Source organism: Nomascus leucogenys, chromosome 9 (assembly GCF_006542625.1).
Source record: "Nomascus leucogenys isolate Asia chromosome 9, Asia_NLE_v1, whole genome shotgun sequence".
Taxonomy (NCBI): Eukaryota; Metazoa; Chordata; class Mammalia; order Primates; family Hylobatidae; genus Nomascus; species Nomascus leucogenys.
Genome location: NC_044389.1, coordinates 115,068,989 through 115,089,098, shown reverse-complemented (window position 1 = coordinate 115,089,098; position 20,110 = coordinate 115,068,989). Strand labels below are relative to the sequence as shown.

Sequence of the window (20,110 nt, the reverse complement as noted above, 5' to 3'; positions counted from 1 at the left end):
GGAAGATCTTTTGAACCCAGGAGTTTCAGGCCAGTCTGGCCAACACAGGAAAACACTCTCTCTACAAATAACTTAAAAATTAGCTAGGTGTGATGGTGCATATCTGTAGTCCTAGTTACTCGGGTGACAGAGGAGGCTGCAATAAGCCACGTTTGCACCACTGCACTCCAACCTGGCCAACAGGGCAAAACCATGCCCTGAAAAAGAAAGAAAAAGAAATTACATTTTAAAAAATCAACAGGCTGAACATGGTAGCTGACACCTGTAATCCCAATGCTTTGGGAGGCCAAGAGAGGAATATCACTTGACAACAGGAGTTTGAGGCCAGCTTGGGCAGGACAGCAAGACCCTACCTGTACAAAAAATCAAAAAATTAGCCAGATGTGGTGGTGCACACCTGTAGTCCCAGCTACTTGGAGGCTGAGGCGGGAGGATCACTTGAGCCCCGGAGACAGAGGCTGCAGTGAGCCATGATCGTGCCACAGCACTCCAGCCTGGGAGACAGAGTCAGACCCTGTCTCAAAAAAATAAAAATGAAGCAATTGCTCATAGAAATATGGGTTTACTTCTGAACTCAAAATTCAGTTCCATTGATTTACTCAATTGATTGTACCAGAATCATGTTGATTTTATTACTGTTGCCTTGTAGAAAGATTTGAAATTTGGAAATGTGAGCCTCTGAGTTGTTTTTTTTTTTTTTTTTTGGATACTATTTTGGCTATTCTGCATCCCTTGAAATTTCATATAAATGACAAGATCAGCCTGTTGATTTCTGCCAAAAGGACGCTGGGATTGTAACAGGAATCACAAAGAATCTGTAGATGGCTTTGTGTAGTACTGCCACCTTAAGAATTATTAAGTCTTCTAGTTTATGAATATAAGGTGTCTTTAAATTTCTGTAAGCTTTCTTGAATTTACTTCAGCAATGTTTTGAAATTTTCCATGCACAAGTTATTTTGTTGTTTTTTGTTTGTTTGTTTTTTCCAGAAACAGAGTCTCACTCTGTCACCCAGGGTGGACTGCAGTGGTGAGATCTCAGCTCACTGCAACCTCTGCCTCCCAGGTTCAAGCAATTCTCCAGCCTCAGCCTCCCAAGTAGCTAGGATTACATGCGCATGCCACCATGCCCAGCTAATGTTTTGTATTTTTAGTACAGACGGGGTTTCACTATGTTAGCCAGGATGGTATTGATCTCCTGATCTCGTGGATCCACCCGCCTTGGCCTCCCAAAGTGCTGGGATTACAGGCATGAGCCACCATGCCCAGCCTCATGTACAAGTCTTGTACCTTGGTTAAATGTATTCCAAAGAATATTATTACTGTTGATTGTTTTTTCAGAGAGCCTCACACTGTCACCCAGGCTGGAATGCAGTGCCACAATCCTAGCTCTTCAGCATCAATCTCCTGGGCTCAAAAGATCCTCCCACCTCAGCCTCTAGAGTAACTGGAACTACATATGCGTGCAAGCACAACCAGTTAACTTTTTAATATTTCTGTAGGGACGGTGTCTGGCTATGGTGCCCAGCTTTCATTCTAAAATTTTTAAAAATTCTAAAATTTTAGCCATGAATCAGGCATAATTACTGTGATGGTTAATTTTAGGTGTCAACTTTACTAGATTAAGGGATACACAGAGAGCTGTTAAAGCACTATGTGTGGGTATGTCTGTGAAGGTGTTTTCAGAAGAGGTATCATACTGGTATAACATATCAAGGCATATCGTAATACTGATATGACACCCACAAGACTGCTGTGACACCCGTAAGACTGATGTGAAGCCCACAAAATTCATGACCCTCCTAAGACTCATATGATACCCATAATACTGATATGACACCTGTAAGGCTCATATGACACTCGTAAGACTGATATGACACTCGTAAGACTGATGGGACACCTGCAATACTGATATGACACACACAATACAGATATGACACCCACAACACTGCTATCACACCCCTAAGACTAATGTGACATCCTCAATACTGATATTCCCCTAAGACTAATGTGACATCCTCAGTACTGATATTTCAGCCACAATATGGATACAGCATCCAGACCCTCACCGGGGTGCTTGGTACACAGCTTCCACTGACCTGAATCTGGACTGGGTTTGGCCTCTATAGTGAAGTTTCATGTCGTCTCTGCTTTACTGACATAGTATTACTGTGGTTGTTTATAATTTACTTTACAGTAATTTCATACTTCTAGGAATCTTGCAATAGCAGTGTAAAGTGTAACTTATCCCTTCTCTTAGATTCCTCAGCAGTTACAGCAACTCCACACAAAACACTCCAGTGTATTTTACCAAAGCAAAGACAGCCTCCCAGCTAACCACCACATAACCCCCAAATCAGGAAATACAAGTTCTCTACCTGACAATCCAATCCACAGACCCATTTCACTTCACTGCCTGCCCCAACTGGGAGAAAGTGTCTCTTTCCATTTGGATTGGGTTTTCCTTTTTCTGGAATGTTCCTGAGCTGTCCCTCAGTTTCACAACTTTGGCAGATAACTCCAAGCTGGGTCTGCCCCATGTTTCCTCCTGAGCAGATGCAGACCCTGCGTTCCCAGCGGAAACACCTCAGCCCAATGCTTGCTCTCCTCAGTGCAACCCAGCAGAAAGAGCACAATCCACCTGCCCACAACTGGAGATCTCAACTTTATAATGGCAAAATTCTCATTTTCAAACTGAAGGTTCATAATGTCACTCTCTGATTTAACTTTTACAATGGGTTCCCACTGGCCTTAGAACAAGGACAGCAGGACTGACCATGACCTCCACACACTGTGTGCCCCTGCATGCTGCCCTTTCCAAGGCATTCAACCCCAATGGCCTGCAGTCTCATATGCTCGCTCTTAAGCGGACACAGCAGCCTCCTGGGTGTCTCGAGTATTTAATGCATGTTCCCTCAAGCCATTCACCCAATGTCGACCCTTAGCAAATTGTCTAAGACACTGTCCAGCAAAGTCCTTAAAGTCACAGCAGTTGTGGTATCTAACAGTAGTAAAGTTAATAATGTGGTTTTTCTAAAAACAAAACATAATTATTTCTTAGGTAATCTGCAAGAATCACCCGCAATTTGTAGATCAAGGAAATAATAGTTTAATGGAACCAAAGTCCATGTATGAGACAATTAGGAAACAAAAATGAAATCTCAGTGTTGAACAAAAGGCAAATGGCATGACTAATTACTGAAATTTAATAAGAACACACTGGGCTGGGCATGGTGGTTCATGCTTGTAATCCCAGCACTTTGGGCGGGTCTGAGGCCAGCCTGGGCAACATGGCAAAACCTCGTCGCTACAAAAAAAATACAAAAATTAGCTGAGCACGATTGTATATACCTGTAGTCCCAGCTACTCGGGAGGCTGAAGTGGGAGGATGGCTTAAGCCCAGGAGGATGCAGTGAGCCGAGAAGGTGCCAGAGCACTCCAGCCTGGGCAATCGGGCCAGACCTTAGAAACACTCTCCCCTGACTCTTCAGGGAGCCAGAGAATTCTCTCTCTTCTGCTGCCTCCTTTGTGTTTGAATATAAAACACAAAAATAAAAGCTTTGTGAAATAAATTTAACCAAGCCAAACAAAACACCTAAATAAAAGCTTTGTCTGGGAAACTTGCTCATCTTCATGTCAATTTCTATTACCGGAGAGCCAAGAAACTCTGGTCAGTAACAAATACCACTGACAGCTGGTTCCTGCAAAAGGTGTTGCGTTAAGCAGGAATTATTTTAAAATAATTAAAATTTGTCATTGGGTCATAAGAAATTGTTTAATATAACAATTCCCTCAATTGAAAACAAGATAAACTAAGAAGTATATTTTTAAAATATTATTGATGGAAACAAATAGCGCAAATATATAGGATTAAGAATTCTGTTGAAAACTAGAAAGAGAGAAATTAGAAGTCAAATAAGAGAAACTTATTGGCCAGGCACATGGCTCATGCCTGTAATCACAGTACTTTGGGAGGCGGAGGCGGGTGGATCAGCTGAGGTCAGGAGTTTGAGAATGGCATGGCCAACACGGCGAAACCCAGTCTCTACTAAAAATACAATAATCAGCTGGGCATGGTGGTGCAGACCTGTAATCCCAGCTACTCAAGAGGCTGAGGACGAATTGCTTGAACACAGGAGGCGGAGGCTGCAGTTTGCCGAGATCTCCACTGCAGCACTGCACTCCAGCATGGGAGACAGAGCAAAACCCCGTCTCAAAAAATAAAAAAATAAAAAAAAGGAGAAACTTATTGAATCAAACTGGAAACCAAGAGAAAATGGGTGATTTCCTAGTAAAAGTACACATTAACAAAATGGACTCTAAAATAAGGAAAATTTAAATACACCGATTAGCATAGAAAAGCTTGGAGTGACCCTTAGAGATCCCCATTAAAAAAGGACCCCAGGGGCAGGGCGTGGTGGCTCACACCTGTAATCCCAACACTTCAGGAGGACAAGGCAGGCAGATCACTTGAGGTAAGGAGTAAGCCTTGCCAACATGGTGAAACCCCACCTCTACTAAAAACACACAAAAAATTACCCAGGCATCATGGAACACACTTGTAGTCCCAGCTACTTCGGAGGCTGAGGCAGGAGAATTGCTTGAGTCCAGGAAGGGGAGGTTGCAGTGAGCGGAGATCACGCCACTACACCCTAGCCTGGGCAACAGAGTGAGACTGCATCTCAAAAAAAAAAGAAAAAGAAAAAAGAAAAATACCACAGGGCCGGGCACAGTAGTTCACACCTGTAATCCCCAGCACTTTGGGGAGGCTGAGGCAGGGGGATCACCCGAGGTCAGGAGTTCGAGACAAGCCTGACCAATGTGGTGAAACCCTATCTCTACTAAAAATACAAAATTAGCCGCATGCCTGTAATCCTAGCTACTTGGGAGGCTGAGACAGAAGAATCGTTTGAACCCAGGAGTCAGAGGTTGCAGTGAGCCGAGATCTCACCATTGCACTCCAGCATGGGAAAAAAGAGTGAAAATCTGTCTCAAAAAAAAAAAAAAAAGTGGGGGAGACCTTAGGCTGGGTGCAGTGGCTCATGCCTGTAATCCCAGCACTTTGGGAGGCTGACGTGTAAGGATCACTTGAGCCCAGGAGTTCAAGACAAACCTGACCAATGTAAAGATCCTGCTTAAATTAGCAGTGCATGGTGGCTGGTGCCTATAGTCCAAGCTACTTGGGAGGCTGAGGCAGGAGGATTGCTGGAGCCCAGGAGGTTAAGGCTGCAGTGAGCCATGATCACACCACTGCACTCCAGCCTGGGTGACAGAGCAAGACCTTCTCTCTTAAAAAAAAAAAAAAAATCAATAAATAAAGATGTAAAGGCTGGGTGCAGTGGCTCACACCTATAATCCCAATAATTTGGGAGGCAGAGGCGGGTGGATCACTTGAAGTCAGGAGTTAGAGATCAGCCTGACCAACATGGTGAAAGCCCATCTCTACTAAAAATACAAAATTAGCAGGCATTCTGGTGCACACCTGTATTCCCAGCTACTCAGGAGGCTGAGGCAGGAGAATCGCTTGAACCCGGGAGGCGGAGGTTGCAGTGAGCCGAGATCGCGCCATTGCACTCCAACCTGGGAAACAAGAGCGAAAGTCCGTCTCAAAAAAAAAAAAAAAACAAAACGAAAAATGAGCACTGATCCGGGGGCGCCTGCTTCCTCGACCTCAGGCTGTGGCGCCTGCCAGTCCCCAACATCCCGACCGCCCGACGGCGTCTCCGCGTTCCTCCTCCTCTCCCGGTACCAGGGTCTCTCCCCAGAAACAAACTCGCATTTGTAACCGGCATCTTGTCCTGCGCTGGGGGTGAGCCGCCCAAGCCGCCATGAAGGGACGCTCGCACGAAGTGAAGTCCAGGAACAAACAGCCCGACGGGAAACGCGGCCGCGCTCGCTCCGCTGCACCCACAGCGGGGGCACGAAGCCTTTTCCTCACCTTTGCCTCGGCGGCCCCAGGTGTCCCGGAGCTGCAGCAGCGTCTCCCGCTCCTCACAGCGGACGCGGCCCCAGGTGTCCCAAGTCCCGGCCCCTCCTGGGTGGGTCCTGAGGAGAGGAAGCTCCGTCCTCACAGTGGACGCCCCAGGACGCCGCCGTGCGGATCGGACACGGTTGGCGCGCGCGGCCCTCCGGGTTTGGCAGCGCCGGGCGCCCCCTCGCGGCAGCTCTGGGGAATCTCTGGAAATCAGCGTCTGATTTTTTCCAGGCCGTGATTTTGGAAATTTCAACTGAACTGGAGACCCCATCCCGTGCCTTGACCGGAAGGCATGGAGATAGCAATCAAAGAAGATGGCCAGTCCACGCCTGTAATCCCAGCACTTTGGGAGGCCGAGTCGGGCGGATCACTTGAGGTCAGGAAATCGAGACCATTCTGGCCAACATGGTAAAACCCCATCTCTACTAAAAATACAAAAATCTGGGCGTGGTGGCACAGGCCTGTAGTCTCAGCTACTCTGGAGGCTGAGGCAGGAGAATCCCTTGAACCCGGGGGGCCGAGGTTGCAGTGAGCCATGATCGTGCCACTGCACTCCAGCCTGGCGACAGAGCGAGACTCAATATCAAAAAAAAAGAAAAGAAAAAAATAGAAAGAAGGAAAGAAGGAAGAAAGGGGAAGGGAGAAGGAAGTTAAGAGACTCCAGGCTAGGTGCAGTGGCTCACGCCTGTAATCCCAGTACTGTGGGAGGCTGAGGTGTAAGGATCACTTGAGCCCAGGAGTTCAAGACAAACCTGAGCGACGTAAAGATCCTGTTGTCCGCGCCAAAATTTTGTGTTTTTTTGTTTTTTTTTTGTTTTGAGACGGAGTTTCACTCTTATTGCCCAGGCTGGAGTGCAATGGCACGGTCTTGGCTCACTGCAACCTCCACCTCCAGGGTTCAAACAATTCCCCTGCCTCAGCCTCCCGAGTAGCTGGGATTACAGGAACGCGCCACCATGCATGGCTAATTTTTGTATTTCTAGTAGAGGCCGGGTTTTGCCATGTTGACCAGGCTGGTCTCAAACTCCTGACCTCAGGTGATCCCTCCACCAAGGCCTCCCAAAGTCATTCACGCCTGGGATTACAGGCATGAACCACCGCGCCCGGCCAAATTTTTTTTTTTTTAAATTAGCTGTGCATGGTGGCTGGTGCCTATACTCCTAATTACTTGGGAGGCTGAGGCCGGAGGATTGCTGGAGCCCAGGAGACCGAGGCTGCAGTGAGCTGTGATCACACCACTGCACTCCAGCCTGGGTGATAGAGCAAGACCTTCTCTCTTAAAACAAAACAAAACAAACCGAAAAAAGGCTGGGCGTGGTGGCTCACGCCTGTAACTCCAGCACTTTGGGAGGCAGAGACGGGTGGATCACCTGAGGTCAGGAGTTCGAGACCAGCCTGGCCCACATGAGGAAACCCCATCCCTACTAAAAATACAAAAATTAGCCAGATGTGGTGGTGGGCGCCTGTAATCCTAGCTACTCAGGAGGCTGAGGCAGGAGAATTGCTTAAACCCGGGAGGCAGAGGTTGCAGTGAGCCAAGATCGCACCACTGCCCTCTGGCCTGGGCAACAGAGCAAGACACTGTCTCAAAAAAAAAAAAGAGAAAAAAAAAGAAGATGGCCAGTAGACAAAACTCTATTTATTTTCTTTCTTTTCTTTTTATTCTTAAAAATGGTCTCGCTCTGTCGCCCAGAATGGAGTGCTGTGCCGTGAGCATGATAATGTGCTACTTTTCCATTTTCCCGTGTTGTTTCCACTACGTTAACAAATAAGCCTTAAAACACCAAGCACTGGCCAGGCGAGATGGCTCACGCCTGTAATCCCAGCACTTTGGGAGGCTAAGGCCGGTGGATTGCCTGAGGTCAGGAGTTCGAGACCAGCCTGACCAACATACTGAAACCCGTCTCTACTAAAAATAGAAAAAATTAGCTGGGCGTCATGGCGGGTCCCTGTAAGTCCAGCTACTCGGGAGGCTGAGGCAGGAGAATCGCTTGAACCTGGGAGGTGGAGGTTGCAGTGAGCCGAGATCGCGCCATTGCACTCCAGCCTGGAAAACCGAAGCCAAACTCTGTCTCAAAAAAAAAAAAAAAAAAAAAACACATGAGCACTGATCAGGGGGCGTGTGTTTCCTCGGCCTCAGGCTGTGGCCCATGCCAGTCCCCAGCTTCCCGACCGCCCAACAGCACAACGGCGTCTCCACCTTCCTCCTCTTCTCCCGGGACCAAGGTCTCTCCCCAGAAACAAAATCGCATCCGTAACCGGCATCTTGTCCTGTGCTGGGGGTGGGCCGCCCAAGCCTCCACGAAGGGACGCTCGTACAAAGTGAAGTGCGGGTACAAATGGCCAGACGGGAAATGCGCCGCGCTCACTCCGCTGCACTCACAGCGGGGGCAGGAAGCCTTTTTCTCACTTTCTCCTCGGCGGCCCCAGGTGTCCCGGAGCGTCTCCCTGTCCTCACAGCGGACGTGGCCCCAGGTGTCCCCAGGTGTCCCGAAGCCCCGGCCCCTCCTGGGTGGGTGCTGAGAGGAAGCTCTGTCCTCACAGTGGACGCCCCAGGACTCCACCGTGCGGCTGGGACACGGTTCGCGCGCGCAGCCCTCCGGGGTTGGCAGGGCCGGGCGCCCCCTCGCGGCAGCTCTGTAGAATCTCTAAAACTCAGCGTCTCGGATTTTTCCAGGCCGATATTTTGGAAATTTCGACTGAAATGGAGCCCGCCATCCCATGCCTTGACTGGAACGCATTGAGATAGTAATCAAAGAAGATGGCCAGTTCACGCCTGTAATCCCAGCACTTTGAGAGGCTGAGGCGGGTGGATCACTTGAGGTCAGGAGTTCGAGACCAGCCTGGCCAACGTGGTGAACCCTCGTCTCTACTAAAAATACAAAAATTAGCAGGCGTGATGGCGCGTGCCTGTAATCCCAGCTACTCTGGAGGCTGAGGCAGGAGAATCGCTTGAACCCGGGAGGCGGAGGTTGCAGTGAGCTGATATTGTGCCACTGCTCTCCAGCCTAGGCAACAGAGCGAGACTCCTTCTCAAAAAAAAAAAAAAGAAAAAGAAAAAAGAAAGAAAAAGAAGACAGCCAGTAGACAAAACTAAATTGATTGTCTTTCTTTTCTTTTTAAGAGACTGGGTCTCGTTCTGTTACCCAGGCTTGAGGACAGTGGCATAATCACAGCTCCTGGGTTCAGCTTCCAGCTCCCAGGTTCAAGAGATTGTCCAACCTCAGCCTCCCAAAGCACTGAGATTACAGGTGTGAACCACCGTGCTCATGCCCACCTGATTTTCTTTTATTTATTTATTTTAATTATTTTAGTTTTTATTGGGGGGTGGGTCTCACTCTATTGCCCAGGCTGGTCTAGAACTCCCAAGCTCAAGTGATCCTCCCAACTCAGCCTCCCAAAGTGCTACGATTACATGCGTGAGCCACCATGCACTGCCTGACTTTCTATCAGCAATAATGTATAGGAATAATTTGAACTTGAAATTTAAAAAAATACCATTTACAATAGCACCCCCAAAATTGAATTTATTAAGCATAAATGTAACACAATACATCTAAATATGCATTCAGAAAACCTTGGATCATGGTTGGGAAGAATAAAAAATATATAAATAAATGCAGATACTCCTTGTTTAGGAGCAATACACTCATTACCGTTAGCTTTACCACAAAGCTGAAGTAATGAAGAGAGTGATATTGGTGAAGGAATGGACAAATAGATAAACAGAATAGAATACAGAACCCAAAAGACCCAAATAAATGTAGTCAACTGCTTTTGTCAAAGGGGCAAAAATATTCAATGGGGAAAGAAAAGTCTGTTCCACAGATGGCGACAGAACAATCGGAAACCACAGGGAAAAAAGTGAACGTAGATACAAACTTCATAACTCACCCCTAAAAAATCACTCAAGATATGTCTGTAGACTTAAATTTTCAAATATACAATTGTAAAAGTTATAGAAGAAAATCCATGTGACTTTGGATTGGTGCTGAGCCTTTAGATACAATACCAAAAGCCAGTTCATAAAATAAAAAAATGATAATGTGGACTTTATTAAAATTTAAAATGACTACTCTGTGAAATATCCCATTAAGGGAATCAAAAAACAAGCCACAGACTGAGAGAAAATATTTAAAAAACAAACCTGAAAAAGACTTGTGTGCAAAATATACAAACAAATTCTAATAACAAAAAGAAATTAAAAGATAGACACCTCACCAAAAAAGATCTACAGATGACATGCCCGGGTGCAGTAGCTCATGTCTGTAATCTCAGCACTTCGGGAAGGGGAGGCAGGCAATCACTTGAGGCCAGGAATTTGAGACCAGCCTGGCCAACATGGCAAAACCCTGTATCTACTAAAAATACAAAAATTAGCTGGGTGTGGTGGCTCACGCCTGTAATCCCAGCTACTTGGGAGGTGGAGGCAGGAGAATCACTTGAACCGGGGAGGCAGAGGCTGCAGAGAGCTGAGATCACGCCACTGCACTTCAGGCTTGGCGACAGACCAAGACGCCATCTTAAAAATAAAAAGGAGTTTTGCTGTCACAAGCCAAGAAACTAACAGAAGCTGAAGAGAGGCCCAAAACGGATCCTTCCCTAGTGCCTTCAGAGGGAGCATGGCCCTGCTGAGACAGAGTAGAAACGGGACTCGGCCCACCCCCACTAACGTGTTGTTCCATACGTGCCCGCTGACCATCAGACCTTGTAGCACCACCCTCCAGGTGCCATACTTGCTGGCCAGACCTTGCCAACTGTCTGAAATAAACTAAGATAAGCAGCATCTGGCTGTAAGTCCTACTCAAGGGAGTTGACTCTATCACCCACTTGTGCATGAGGCCAGGAGAATGACTGATCCTTACCCGTGGCCTCATTATAATACTAAAGTCCCCACCCAGGTATAGGCTTATCTGCTATTTTCTGATCACGCAACATATGTGTTAGCACAATTCTTTACTGCATCTGAGCACCCTTCACTCCACCCTGTAGGTGTAACGACACTCATCTAACTCATAAATTATGCATGTCACCCTCCTTAAGACACCACAATGCACTCCCCTTGGGAAGCCAGCCAAGAATCCTTCCTCCTGGCCAACTTTTAGGGCATAAGACTTAATATGTCTCTTTTCTGCCCAACCTTTAGGGGCATAAGACTTAATAAAGCCTTGTCTGGGAAGCTTGCTTGGCCTTGTATCAATGTCTGTTTCATGGGAGCCCAAGAACATGTAGTCGGGAACACTGCCAACATCTTTATTTCCAACTTCTGGTCTTTGGAACTGTGAAACAACAAATTTCTGTGGTTCTAAGCTACCCATTTTGTGGCACTTTGTTACGGCAGCCCTAGGAAACAAATGCAGGCACATTCTGCTCCATCTGCCGCTCTCTCCAGACCACAGCTCCTCCCCAAGCCCACCCCATGAGAGGCTGAGGACAGAAGCAGGACCCTTCACAGGCCACCATCACTGCTGGATGGTCACTTCCAGCACTGACTGTCTGGGAGCTCCAGCCTCAGCTCTCAGTTTCCTGGAGCAGATGGGAGGGTGAGGACAAGGAGGAATGAGGGCTCTGGCCTCCCAGGAACTGTCCCTGAGCCTCCACCCTGCTGTCCCCAAAACTGTCATTGAGCCTCCAACACACTGTCCCTAGAGCCCAGAAAACCCAGGGCTGGCCAAACCTCACCACTCCCTCCTCCTCTGGCCCCTCCTCCCAGCCATCAACACTTTGGAACAGCCATTAAGCCCCTTTTAATCTCTAGAAAGGTGGCTCAGGAAGGCACAGAGAGGTCACCGCAGGTGGTCATGGTGCCTTACCTGTGTCCACTGGGCCCATGCTGGCCCTTTCAGGGGATGATGGTGGAACAGCTGAGAAACCACACCCCTCTTCTCAGAGAGGTCAGGGATAAAGAAAAGGGACACCGGAAGGAGGAAACTGTGGGCAGGATGCTGAGGGTAGAGCTTCCTCCCCACAGGCACTGAGCAGAGGGATCCTTCCTCCCTGAAGCTGCCCTGAGCCTCCATCCAGACAGGCCCTCCGACCCCTGCTAGGGGCCCGTTCTCAGGAGGTTCAGTCCCAGACAAGGTTCCAGAGACTTAAGTCCATTTTCGCAAAATGGACATGATGCATCTGGCAAGTCAGGGACCGAGAATGTCCAGGACCGAGCCTTGCTGAGGACGGAAGGGAGCAACGTGCCCTGGAGGTCCTCATGCAGCCCAGGCCTCTGGCAGTGACCAGCCAGCACCCAGGCACCTCCTTGCTGGGTCTCCAAGCCCTGATGGTCACAGAAAAGGCCACAGGCCAGGGCTGGGATGGGCCCAGGGTTCTGCATGTTACCTGGGAGGGCTGAGGGGTGGCATCCCCCGTAGCAGCTCAAGGCACAGTAGTCACTGCTGTTACTGCTGCCCTCTGAGTCTGGGGGAGCTGGCCTGGTGGGGGACACGGGGGCCCAGTCCTCCTGTAGCAGATAGGCAAGCGGCTGTGCCCTCCACTCCTTACACCCTGCTGGCAGCACATCCTCTGAGCTCAGGTTCCCCTAGAGGCTGGTCCCAGTGCCCTCCTGCTCCTCCTCCAGGACCACAGATTTCCAAGGACCCGCTGGGGCCACAGGTGAGCAGTGCAGTGGCCTCCTGGACGCAGGCTCCGAGGCTCCTCGTCGGGTGCCAGCACAATCCTAGCTCAGCAGCACATCGGCCCTGTGGGCCCCCATCCAAGTCTGGAACAGAGTGTGGGAGGAGGGAAGGGCTCAGGCAGCATGTTCAGAACTCTTCCTGGGAGCAGCTGCCTCCTTTCTGGCAAGCCCAGCCTCCCTCCTCCTCCAGGAAGCCCTTCTGAAGTCCACACCCAGAGGCCAAGCAGCGCCTGTGTCTTGAACATTCTGTCTTTCCTCCATGTGCCAGCCCATCCTCATCGTGGGACCCTGAGTCCCTTCAGATCCCTCACCGCTCCCCCAGCACAGGGCCTGGTGCTCACAGCAGCCTGAACCAAGGTACAGATGGTGATATCTGCTCGGGACAGAGCCAACTCCTGACAGCATGTGCCTCAAGGCCTTTCAGCAGCTACAGAGACTGGGCATTCCCAACACACACACACACACACACACAGACACACACACACACGAGTTGCTGTCAGGACTGGTGACTTTCAAAGTGCTGGGCTATGGCCAGCAGACCTGGATCCCTCTGTGGGGCCACAGGAGGCCCCCGCCTCCAAAAGGAAGCTGTTCCTTTGGTGGGACCAGGAGTCTTCATGCCATGCACAACACACAACACACCCTCCGTCACTGCACTGCTCCCTGGAGACAAACCTACGGCACCAGATCCCCACCCGCAGGTCTAAATAACCCCTGGCAGGTGCCCTTGTTCTCTAGGGAAGAGCTGGTACCTGCAACAGGATGACAGTCCAAGAGACAGTCACGATCTGTGTCCTGCTCAGCCTTGTACTCGGCTGCCTAGGCTTTTAACAGTCACACCTACCACCCTGGGGAAAAGGGGAGACTCTGCCAAGGGCCAGGTGCCCAGTTTATGGTTCAAATTGAATATTTGGACAAAAATCTTGAAAACTAGGCTCCTCATTGAGAGAGAGAAGGATTTTTCTGCATAGTAAGTTGGAGCCGCGGTGTGGAGGGGACATCCTTGCCACACAGGGCCCAGGGATGCCCTAGGGCACAGGGAGGGAAGATCCTGGAGAAGAGGGGTCAGCTTGGCCCAGAACCCAGGGAGGGGCCCTCACTGCTTCTTGTCCTTTGCCCAAAGTGAGGAGTCTGAGGGGAACAACCAGAGACCACTCACTGGAGCCCTCCCTCTCCCCGTCCTCCCACCCAAGGGGCATGAACTGCCAGCCCAGCAAGGAGGGGAGGGGCTGATGCAAGCCCCAAGTTGTTCACTGGTTCCTGGGCTGTGGGGGCCCAACAGGGCCACAGAGGGGGAAGTGAAGAGCCTACTCCACAGCTGTGGTGCCAGCATGCGATCTGTGGGGACCAGGGGACCAGGGGACCAGGCAGAGCAGGAGCCCAGAGGCAGTGAGAGCCCCAAGGGCAGTGCACACACCACAGACCCTTCCCCACGGCCACAGGACAGACACCTTCGCAGAAGGAGGAGGTGAGGCACATGGTGCATGCAGACAGCTGCAAACCAGAGGGGACAGAGATAAGTCATGAGAAATTTACATTTTTCCATCAACAGTGGAACTGGGGACATGAGAACAAAAAGAAATCAGTAATGGAGAATAAAGCTAGTTTTCCCCCGCTTGAGACACAGCGTATAAATTGAAATACACTGAATATACAAAAAAGGCTCCAAGCACTGACAAGTTTCCCACACTGGCCGCCAACCCTCATGAAAGCCAACATCTCGGGCAGGCCAGAGCTCTGGACAACCCCTGCCCCCGACGCCCTGCTGTGGTCTCTGCACACACCTGGAAGTTCCCATTGTGCACTCCGTACAGGGGCTGGAAGAACACCGCTGGAGACGGCACGTTCTAGTAGAAGGTTCTCTTCACCCTGAGGTCAGGAGAGGCCAGTCAGAGGCCTATGGGGACGCAGGTGGCCTGAGGTCACTGCAGAGGCTGAGCTTCCTTCCATCAGCAGGAGGCCCGCCCAGTTCGTCCCTTCCACTGCCTCTCTCCCATCTCATCACATCCCAACCCACTCTCAGGGCAGGTCTCGACTGGGCCTCTTTGCCTAACGGCCGCACAGAACTGATTTATACTGAGGCAGCCGCCTTTTACAGCCTGACCTCCAATGGTGGGTTCAGAGTGGGGAGTTACCAGCTGGGTCCTCAGCCTGCAGAGGGAGCCAGCACCTCCAGGAACCTCATCTTTGACATCAGCAGAAGGTCTGTGGCTCCCACCCCACCCAGTGTCTCCCTGAGCACCTGACTTGCTGCCAAAGATCCACTGACCCTCCCACAAGGATGTCACCTGGGGCTCCAACCCAACAGGTGCAAATAGACCTCACCAACCTCCCCGCAAGGATGTCCCCCATTTCCCCACCTCAGGGGTCACCACTCATATCTCATCCAGTCACACATCCCCTCTATTTCTCCCCCTAAGACCCTGCAATTCCCTCCATCTTGCTCTATCTCCACTTCTTTCACTGGCTCATGCCAAATCATCTCCCTGTGAGCACCCCACTGGCCCCCATTGGCCCCCAGCAGGTCCCCCATGTCCCCTTGTCCCAGCAATCCATTCCTCAAAACATAAACCAGGTCATGTTACAGTTTCACACTTTCCTTTGCTCCAAGGAGAAGTCAAGCACCCTCCTGCTTAGCCCCACCCAACACCCCTCTACCCACACACTCTTCTTCGCATCTGCGGCCTGACATGGCCCCTGCACCCCCACTTGTAAGCTGACATATGGCGCATGAGGTGTGACCGTTTATTTAACGAGGGTCCTTGCCATCTTGTTCTCTAAGGCATCTGCCAGGGTGAGAACAGGGTCCTGAGCACACCAGATGCCCCAACTGTCCTTTCGTAGAACATGTGAGCAAAAGAACAAACCAAGCTCCTCCAGAGGCAGGAGACTAGGACCTCCGGCTCTTGATCTCGGTGACTCTGGGTCTGGTCGGGACCAAGCTGCCCTTATCTTCAGCCTCTGCCTCAGATCCCCCTTCCCTTCTCTCCCCTGGCAACTTGAGAACCCTCTTCTGGACCAGGGTAGAGACTGGAAAAGCCCACCCCATCCAAGACCAGACAGTGGAGAGGGGAGGGGAGGAACAACACAAGGGTGGCCCTTGACAGCCCACCCACCACACACTCACATGCACATAGTGACACATCTGCACACACACACTAACATGTACACTCTTGCCCGCTCACACATGTATACACACACACACACACACACATCAGCTACCTACCTGGGTGACAGCTTGAACAGGAGGTAGGTCAGGCTAGTCAGCAGGAGAAAGACAGACACGGCAACAAAGGTATTGCCTGGCCGCCCACAGGGTGGGATCAGAGGGCCTGTGGGCAGGAAGGGCCAAGGGCTGTGAGCAGCCTCAGTGCACACATGTGTGCACACATAAACACATACATGCACACTCACCACACTTATGTGCACGCACTCACAGAGACACAGGCACACTCACCCTACTCACACACACACCTGGCTCCAGTTCCTCGCCTCCTCATCACTCCAAGTTGACATCTCCTTATTTAGAGTGGGGAGTCTGCCCTGGACTGCTGCTCCCAGGAGAGAGGACTCCAGGGGAAGCCAGTCAAAGTGTTACCTCTCCTGCCTCTTGAAGCCCAGCTCATAGCTGAGAAGCGTGGTCATCAGCTCCAAGGCAGGACTGAGCCTCCAGGTCAGGATGCAGCGGCCAGAGCTGACATTGCTCTGCAAGTCAGAGAGTGGGTCCAGCTTCACTGGAACAGAGAGAATCTATGTAAGGCTGAAGCCCCATGGGTCTGGGTGTGCCAGTCAGAACACACAAGACTGGGTCTGAAAGATTCCCAAGGGGTATGGTCAAGGCCCTCTCAGACCAGGCACCTCACTGGGAGACTGGTCCAGAAAAGCCCCAGGTGGCGGGACAGCAGTGACTTCCTCTGGCCTCTGCAGCTAGACTAGGTGGTTTCTAAATCTTGCTTTCCCTTTCCTTCACAGTCTGCTGCTGGAAGCTCTTCCCAGCATCTTATTGGAGTCCCTCCTGGTATGACTGAAGTGCATTTCACATGACTGAAATGCCAGCCCCTGCCCCAACTAGCAGCCCTGCATCTTTATTTTCTGCCAAAACCCTGCCCCTGCAGTAACCATGTGTGCCCTCCCTTCCCAGGGGCCAAGCCTGCCCCCAGCCCTGGATCTCACTTGGCAGGGACTGAGAACACTCACTGGGCCACAGGGGTCACAGGCTGCAGGGCCCTGATCCCAGCCCCCAAGCAGCCAGGATGTTCTTGGCAAGGGGCCCTGCCCCAGGTCTATAGCTGATACCGTGTCTCCAGGGCAGGTACTGCAGCTCCACCAGGCTGACCTGCTCCCTCCCAGACGTGCCGTGGTGGAAAGTGATGATGAAATTGTCGGACGGCCAGAGCACTGCCTTGGGTGGTAGCACTACAGTGCACTCCCTGCCCCACAAGATGCACTTATGTGTGCCACCAGGAGCCTGGTTGCTAGAAAGGGCAAGTGTCAGCACCACGGGGCTGCTACACTGTCCTGGTGTAGCTGCTGCCATCCTGGGGACCTCACCCTCATCCCTGTCCAGGTGGGCATGGCCCTCCACCCTCACCTAGTGAAGAGGAGCCCAGGGCTGGAGCCCTGGCCCAGCTCTGGGGCAGACCAGTGGCAATCGATCCTGAGAATGTTGTTGGTGAGGCAGGTGAAGTTTCCAGCCCTTGGCCCTGGAGACAGTGACGGTTGGGAGCCCACCGTGAGTGCTTCAGGGCAGAGCTGAGTTGGGGGGTTGCAGGGGGATCTGACAGCTGACACCCTAGCAGGGCAGTCAGCAGTGAATGGTCCCAGAATCTGTCCAGGGAAGCACTGGGAGACCTGGGAAGTGATGGGCTCTGGCCCGTGGTACATGGGCAAGTAAGACCCAGAGAGGCGTCAAGAGGGTGAAGGAAGGGAGACTAGGGTTGGTCCAGGGACTGAAGGTAGGGAGGTAAAGGAAGGGAGACTAGAGACAGAGGTTAAGGCTGACCCCTAGAGGACACGCCCCAGCACAGTTTGGGCCAAACCTTTCCCTAGGGGCTCAGCATCGGACAACCCAGTCCCCCAAACATACCCTAGTTCTCCACCCACCTCATACAGACACGAGTGCCCAGCCCTCACCTCACCCATCCCCTGAGACAGAGGCTCCCGAGTGGACACAGGTGCAGGCACAGGTGCAGGCCAGGAGCCAGGTGCCCATGTCTCTCCTCAGGGCCTCACCCTCCAAGGTCCAGCCTGCAAGGGACTGCTGCTCTGAGGGCCCCGTGCGAGCCATCCCTCTCTGGAGGGGTGCTCCCCATGAATTGCTCCCCAGCAGATTGCTCAGTGGGTCTCCATCTGCACTCACATGGTGTCCTGTGAAAGACGCTGGGCACCACTGCCCAGGCTTTACCGATAAGGAACTGAAGCTCAGAAAGACCATTTGACCCAGCTGCAGACTCATGGCTGCAGGGTGTAAGATGCACCCTCAAACTTAGATCTCGGACTCTGACTTAGCTAAGTCTCCACATCTGCAAAGAAGGCTCCTCTCTAGGACGGGCATCCTCTGCCAGTCCATGCATCCCCTGTCCCTGGGCCCAGGCCTCATCCTGCAGGGGAGTCAGGATTGGGGGAACAACTCACTACCAACAACCACCACAGGTGCATTTTCTACTTTAATTCTCACAAGAGCTCTGTAAGGGAGAAGCACTGTCCCCGTTCACAGGCAAGGAGCTGAGTCCCAAGGAGGGAAGGAAGGGAAATGACTTGCCCAGGGTCACACAGACAACTTCTATGCACTTTTTTTTTTTTTTTAGACAGAGTCTCCCTCTGTTGCCCAGGCTGGAGTGCAGTAGGGTGATCTTGGTTAACTGCAACTCAACTTCCGACTCCTGGGTTCAAGCGATTCTCCTACCTCAGCCTCCCAAGTAGCTGGGATTACAGGCTCCCATTGCCACAACAAGCCAATTTTTTTTTTTTATTTTTAGTAGACATAGGGTTTCCCTATGTTGGCCAGGCTGGTCTTGAACTCCTGACCTCAAGTGATCCGCCCGCCTTGGCCTCCCAAAGTGCTGGGATTACAGGCATGAGCCACTGCTCCCGGCCTCTATGCATTCTCTCTCCCTTTTGTCTTCTGAAATAAAGACCCATTCCAGGATTTTGCCCCAGGAAGGTGGACGAGAGTGGCAGCGGGGTATCCATGCAACAGATGGCACTGCCTTAACTCTGTTGCACCCCTGTTCCAAAGTGCCTCCAAAGGAGAGTACCACCAGAAGGGCAAAGCCCCCCATGCTGGAGTGTGAGCCTGAGTCCCAGGATCCCTGGAGGAGCCAGAGGTTGGCTGGAGATAAGGGGCTGGGTGTCAGGAAGCTCTCGGGTGTGGGAAAGCTGCTGGTGCCCCATCACCCCATTTGCAGCTCCAGTAATACACCCATAGCCTGTAGGCAGGAAGCAGGGCCAACCTGGTTACACAAGACTGATTAGTGATAAGGAGGAGAAACAACCAGACACGCATGCAACATGCACACCCTTAAGGAACCCGCACGCCCTCAACGGGCAGCAGGCACTACTCTAACCCCACTCCACCCCGCTCCTGGCAGCCTACCCAGGTACCCACTGGACAGTCCCCTGTTAAGACCAATGATCAGGAATCCTCACTTTTCCCTGGAATGGAGCGTGCAGCCTGGCCCCAACAGCCACTGCATGAAACACTGTGGCAAGTTCTCTGCAGCAGTGTCTGTCCCTTCTTGCAGCAGCTACTGAAAAGGTGGGAATGGGGAAGACAGTCAGCCTGCTCTTGGGACATCTGAGGGCAGGATTGGAGTCACCACCAGGACCTGGGGGAAGCACAGGCACAACAGCCACCGCTGAGAGCTGGCCCAGGCCCCAGGATGGATGACCGCTGCCCTAACAGTGGAGAAACACCCACATCGGTGTAGAATCAGGCCAGGCCAGCCACAAGCTAACCCAGGAGCAAATGGCTTGAGAGCAGGGAGTGGGTGGCCCCAAGCTCAGTAGGCCTCATTTCTAGACAGGGAGAGGGGATGGTAGGGCAGGACCCACATGTGACACCTGAGAGCTACAAAGGAGGCCAGGACACCCCCTGGGGGAGCACTGGAGAGTTGGATACCGCAATAAGGCAATATGGCCATCTGAGGGGAAGGTCTCTGCTTTTCCTCTGCACTGAAAGCTTGCATCTGTACCTGGTAAGCTGAGCAGGGCAGGGTTACCACCCTCCTGCAGATGAGGAAACCGAGGCTCAGAGACCTGGGACCTGCCCAATACCTGGCTCCTGACACCTCTGTTCTTAGCACATTCCTACCAGCTTCTACACAAGCCAGTGAACTTCCCGAGGGCAGTGCCTGTGAGGCACCACTCAGCACATGCCCTAGCAGAAGGCACCACAGTGCTTTATAAATGGGGTGGAGCTGCAGGCAGAGCTGCCTTCCCCCATCCTTAACCACAGGGCCAGGCAGTCAGGGCACGTGCACACACCCAGACCTGCAGGCTCCCTGCTCGTG

The 20,110-nt window shown here is 51.5% G+C and overlaps 1 pseudogene; it reads right to left on the bottom strand.

The window, feature by feature from the left end:
* Positions 1-12,014: 12,014 nt before the first annotated feature.
* LOC100595474 lies at positions 12,015-17,886 on the bottom strand (annotated as a pseudogene).
* Positions 17,887-20,110: the final 2,224 nt, after the last annotated feature.